Source organism: Malaclemys terrapin, chromosome 2 (assembly GCF_027887155.1).
Source record: "Malaclemys terrapin pileata isolate rMalTer1 chromosome 2, rMalTer1.hap1, whole genome shotgun sequence".
NCBI lineage: Eukaryota > Metazoa > Chordata > Testudines > Emydidae > Malaclemys > Malaclemys terrapin.
In genome coordinates this window covers 18,295,279-18,300,733 of record NC_071506.1, presented here as the reverse complement: position 1 = coordinate 18,300,733, position 5,455 = coordinate 18,295,279, and positions in this window count along the sequence as shown.

Here is a 5,455-nt window from a genome sequence, read left to right as displayed (position 1 = left end):
GGTTAACTTGAGAAGTTCTTACTAGTTAGCAAAACAGTACAGAATGAGGATAACAACAATTTCTATGGCTACTTTTAAATATTACAGTAACAAACTTGGGGCAGAATGACAAAGTAGCACAGTCAAAACTATCATTCAAGGGAGAGTATAAGAAAGACTACTTTAATAAAATACTGTGTTTTTTAACACTATATCTTGATTACTTTAAAGTAACAGAATAAGATTGAACTAATTAAATGAGTTCTAGAAATCAGCAGTTCTCAATCAGGGGTCATGGGGGGCCACAAACTAGTTTCAGGGGGTCTGCCAAGCAGGAAGGTATTAGACTCACTGGGGCCCAGGGCAGAAAGATGAAGCCCCACCACCCGTAGCCCCTCCATCTGGGACTGAAGCTGAAGTCTGAGCAACTTAGCTTTGTGGGGCCCCCTGCGATGTGGGGCCCTAGGCAACTACCCTGCTTGCTACCCCCTAATGCTGGCCATGGCTTTTATATGCAGAAAAATAGTAGTTGTGTCACAGGTGGGCCAGGGAGTTTTTATAGCATGATGTGTGGGGGTGGGGAGGGGAGAAGGGGCCTCAAAAAGAAAAAGGTTGAGGGTCCCTACTATAAACATCAAGTTGAACACTACTTTGTTAATAATCCAACAGGGCATAAGCAATATTTGATGGAAAGGGCAAGGACTGACACCAAAGATTAAGAAGTTAAAGAATTTAACCCAATGATATTATTTCACAAGTTGCCCCTCCATTACTAAAGGACTGCTTATCGAAAGCAAAACTTACAAGATTGGAGTTTGTGTAAAGTCAGACTCAGAACCAACAAATGCCAACTCAAAACTTAAAAAATTAAACCTCTTGGACAGCTAAAAACAAACATTCCAAGCAATATTTACTGCTGGAGAAAACAACTGTATTTGGTCTCTCTTTTATGAAGCATAAATATGACTAGTAACTTTGGAAAGAGGAAGATCAAGATCAAGATAAATACACTGAAATTTTGATAGTTATATAAACATAAGATTTAAGTTTTCACACTACTTGAAAAACTTAAATAGGAATCACTTCAACCAAATCAAGTGTAGCCCATCTCTGGCTGCAGAAAGTGGTATTTCTAACTGTAAGTGGTCAGGATTTCAAGTTAAACTTCATGCAACAGACAGTGTCAATAGCCAGGCTTTATATCATCCATATAAAGAGCAGCAACTAAAATGGTGGTACGAAAAAGTACTCGTACAGTTGAGTGGAATGCTGCCATCTTTAGAACATAATCATTTGTTTGAAAGTGAGCAGGCAATCCATTGTCCAGTGACTAGTATATTGAAGTTCCAATCTTGATTTGGACCTTTAGTGTGATCATAAGTAACACCACATCAAAGTTGGTGATGTGGCAGTGGCGCCAATTAGGAGGACTGGTGAGGACATATGCCCCCCCCCTCATCCCCAAAGGTTTTTGCACTTGCTCAAAGTTCCATAGATCACAGAGCCCTGGGGTGAGGGGGCATGGCATAGCCTGACCACTTTTAAGCAACAGTCCCATACTAAATCAATCCGTCTGCTGCCGGAGCAGTCCAGAGCATTGCTCCAGCTTTGTGGTTGTAACACCACTGAAATTTGACCTAGCCCATCTGTCCAGATAGAGTAACCAGGCCAAATGGTGTTGCAACCTGGCGCACGGGGAATCTGTTCCCGTACAACAGGGCGCAGGGGAGTCTGCTGACAACTTGACTCATGGCAGCACTGGCTCACACACTACAAGGATAAGAGAGCTGGGAGACTCCCTGAGCCCAGGAAGACCCAGCATCCCTGCAGGAGGTGCAGCGGGAGGGAAACGAGTAGGGCCTGGAATGGGTTCCTGCAAGGGACGGTGGCAGGGACTGGAATTTCCCACTCCCTCCTCCCCGCCCCCAATAAATATCTGACATGGCGCCACTGTTGTGAATTGGTTTGTTGTTTTATTTAAGGGAATGGGAAGTAAATGTTCACTTTTCTTCCATCTAATAGAGCTATTCAGGATTTAAATTAACAGCTTTGTCTGGTATTTTTAGTGCAGTTGTATTCTATGTATTCAGAGTTATTTTCTGACTAATCATTAAAATAATATGTTATTGGTTTTTTAACCCTGTTGGCCTTACAAAGCCAAACATAATAGGGCATGAGCATGTCAACTAGATTTGGTTGCAGAATTTTTATTGCTGATGTGGTGTAAGAGACACTCAGTTTGACTTGTAGATAGATCCCTGTATGGGTTTGCAGGACTGGCAGCAAAACAAACCATGTTTAGTAGATCTGATATGGAAATCAATTAAACCAACATAGAGCACCACACTACCATTTATACAAAATCATCCTTCAAAATCAAACAGCACACATTAAAATGACAATCAATCATTTGGCATCCTTAGTGACAAAATAGCAACAACTGCCACTGAACTGATTAGGTGGAAAATGAACTTCTTCCCAAGTGTTCCTACATTAAAAGAGAGAACGATTCAACTTTACATCTAGTATGCTTCAGTTATCTTGTCAATAGTATGCAAGCTCATGAGCCTACTGGCTCCATACACTGTTTTGCCTGACATATTAAGCAAGGTAAAACATTTTTAAAAACTCACTCCAAACTTGAACAACTTGATCTGTAGCACTGAGCAGAATGGATTCCAAGAGTGAGTGCATGTCCTACTTAGAGATAAGAACAAAGCCAACATGGAGTGAGAACTGCAGCACTTCAGACAGAGTCCTGTTGAACATGTGAGATTTGTACATGAACATGTCATTGCATGACTATTCTAATGTGTTTTTAATTTCAGTTAAGGGCCTTATTCTTGGTACATCTAGATTTTTTTTTTCCTTTTCACACCTAAATATTGGCTACTGATCAAAAAAGACCCCCCACCCCCAAAAAGGAAGGAAAAGAAGATGTACGCAAAGAGAGTAGTATCTTGATCTAATCTACTTTCTGAATTTTGAGTTTTACGCCTGCCAAATTCAGTATAAAATTATTGGACACATTTCAAAAATATGTTTCAAAAGGTGATATTTTACATACCTGAATATGATATGAGGAACAGTTAAAATTCACTCAAACCCTGCAGGGCAGTAAAGTGCAGAGCTTTCTGTATTTCAAAAGCACAACAGCAGCTCAGTCAATTCTTGGCAGACACATGGAGTATAAGAATCTCTTATATCCTGCACATGGTGTCAGCCTTGGACTCATTCACATCTGAGTAGAGAGTACTTTCACAGTAGAATTTTGACTGAGAAAGTTTACACAAAGAGATAAGAACTTCAAATAGTAAACCACTAATTGAAACAACATCCAGTATTTTGGAATACTGCCAGATGGCACCGTCTAGAAAAAGTCTTGTGCTGACACATTGAAAAGGTGGTCAATTTATTTTTGGGATGAAAGGAGGCTAATCCAACACTAGTGCTATTTGTACAACAGATTAACAAACAAGCAAGGATTTAGGAAAGTTGCTTAGCCACTGTACCTATTATTCTTTAGCTAGCCAGCTAGCTGTAGGCAGAATAGCATTCTACCAACAGAGAGAAGAGTTCCTCTATTTTGTTGCTCACAGTTCAAGTTTCATAATCTGCACACAGGAAGTATGGGACTTCAGTTTCATTCTGCTTCAGAGGATGGAAGGAAATAATTTGTCCCTATACTTAAATGGAAGAATGACAAGTATTGGTACAGAGGTGAAATTGAGTTTTATTAAGGAACTTAGTAATAACACTCCCCCTTGCCCAATGCCCCCAACATTCCTTTCCAGATGGTGTTAGCAAAAATTTAAGCTGATGAGAATTCACTATTCTAACCAGTCTCAAACCACAACTGCTGGGAAAGATGTCGTATACTGAAGCATATGCCATGGATTAGGCCCGTTTGTGGATTTGTTCCTCACATTCTTTGAAGTGGAAGTTGTGTAATTTTGCAGTCTTACGCTCCATTTAAACTACTGCAATTGGAGGAGTTCATGTTTATATTTCTAGTGCTGCAATTAGTGACCTTACAGATGACAAATCCATAAAACTAAGGAAATCCATACACAAAACTATAATTTAACTTTTACTTGGAGAAATTAGTTACAGTGGTATTAGTTCTATTCAGTAATAGTGCCATTGTTGAAAGCACTCTGCAACAGTTTGCCAGAAGTTCAGTTTCACATTTCCTTCCTTCTACAAGAAAGAGTCATATCCTTAAGTCTGTTTCCTTTTTAGAAAGCTAACACGAACTATATTACAAGGAAAACAAGTAATCTGTAATGAGACATTCTGGTGTTCTAGAGATCACACAGCACTACGAGGAATATGGCCTTTTACATCCGAAAGTTCTTTAGCTACTGCTCGTCATTCCAAACCTACATTACGATACGATTTCACTAGTTAGTGCTCATTTCTCAGGTCCAAAAGTGGCACTCCACTGTCTGCAGCTGCTCCATGAACACCACTAGCAACCTTGAATTGTTTTTCGCTATATCCCTTAGCACAGTGTTCTCAACCAGGGGTACACATGCCCCTGAGGTACACAGAGGTCTTCCAAGGGGTACATCAACTCGTCTAGATATTTGCCTAGTTTTACAACAAGCTACTTAAAAAGCACTAGTGAAGTAAGTACAAACTAAAATTTCATATAATGATTTGTTTATACTGTTCTATATACTATACATTGAAAAGTAAGTACAATATTTATATTCCAAATGATTTTATACTCATATGTAAAAATGAGAAAGTAAGCAATTTTTTCAGTAATAGTGTGCTGTGACGCTTTTGTATTTTTACGTCTGATTGTGTAGGCAAGTAGTTGAGATGAAATGGAGCTTTCTGCCATATAGATGAAACTTGGGAATACGCAAGACAAATCAGACTCCTGAAAGGGTCAGGGCCGGCTCTAGGATTTTTGCCGCCCCAAGCGAAAACAATTTTGGCTGCCCCCCCCCTTTTTTTTCTTACCCCATCCCCGGCCCCGCCTCAACTCCGCCCCTTCCCCAAATTCCCAGCCCTGCCTCCCCCCCCCCAGGTGCTCAAACCTAGGAGGGAGGGAGGGAGGGAGAGGGAGAAGCAGCGCGTGCGCCACGGCCACTCAGGGGCTCCCCCTCCCTCCCAGGCTCTCAAACCCGGGAGGGAGGGGGAGATCCCGAGCGGCCGCAGCGCGCGAAACAGCTGAGCAGCGGAGGTGAGTTAGGGCGGCTGGGGCACATTTTTAGGGGCAGCATGGCCTGCGCCAGAATGCCGCCCCTAAAAATGTGCCGCCCCAAGGACCAGCTTGTTTTGCTGGTGCCTAGAGCCGGCCCTGGAAAGGGTACAGTAGTCTGGAAAGGTTGAGAGCCACTGCCTTAGCAAACTGTCCTCAAAGAAATCTTCATGTCCCCTGTTGTGGCAATACTTCTTGTGGATCTGCAAATACAGGAGAATTGCATGTCCTATATTTACATGTTCACGAGAATAGTGCATA